Genomic DNA, 751 nt, shown 5'->3' on the forward strand with positions numbered 1-751 from the left:
CAGCTCATCAGGGAGAAAATAATGAGACAGCAGAGTCTGAACACGATTTGATATTGGGAAATTTTTACAAAATGTTTAGGTGTGATCAAGGTATTGTGGTTATGCTTTTTGTTTTAAATCTTTCAGATATACACTAAAATATTTAGTGCCAAGTTGTAATGGCTAAGTCTGACATTAAACAGATGAAGAAGTATAACTCTCTCCCAGTGAGGGACTTTTTTTTTCTAATGTAGGAGAAATATACTACTACTCAACCTCTCCTGGAAGGTTGGCAGCCCTGAGAACTCCTTTTTTAATATAGCATGTTATGGACGTATTCCTGCTTCCAAAGGAATGAGAAGCAGACATTTCCACATGCGAGGCAACACACATTTTTGAACCAAACAGTCTGCCATACTCACCCTCCCATTCCCTGGAATTGGGGTCAACAAATCAACATTTTGAACAAGGACCCCAGATGACTACTGCTGTAGGTGGTCCTTAGATCTCCCCCTCAGAAAGCTCAAGCACCACGAAAGCTTTGCTTCCTCTGACAGTCCTGGCCATTTTCTTAGGATTCCATGTACCTCTTGTTCTTCTTTAACAAATATTTATTTGGCTGTGTCTGGTCTTAGTTGCAGCACACAGGATCTTTGAGCTTTGTTGCACCATGTGGGATCTGTAGTTCCAGCATGAAGACTCTTAGTTGTGGCATGTGGGATCTAGTTCCCTGACTAGGGATCTAACCCAGGTCCCCTGCAGTGGGAGTGGA

At 42.1% G+C, this 751-nt stretch overlaps 1 non-coding gene across 1 annotated transcript; it reads right to left on the reverse strand.

Annotated features, from left to right (window-relative positions):
* Positions 1 to 225: 225 nt before the first annotated feature.
* Positions 226 to 360, reverse strand: LOC120869619. Its single transcript, XR_005722588.1, has one exon. It is a non-coding gene; the product is annotated as a small nucleolar RNA U109 (small nucleolar RNA).
* Positions 361 to 751: the final 391 nt, after the last annotated feature.

This window comes from Oryx dammah, unplaced genomic scaffold (assembly GCF_014754425.2).
Source record: "Oryx dammah isolate SB20612 unplaced genomic scaffold, SCBI_Odam_1.1 HiC_scaffold_10, whole genome shotgun sequence".
Lineage (NCBI taxonomy): Eukaryota > Metazoa > Chordata > Mammalia > Artiodactyla > Bovidae > Oryx > Oryx dammah.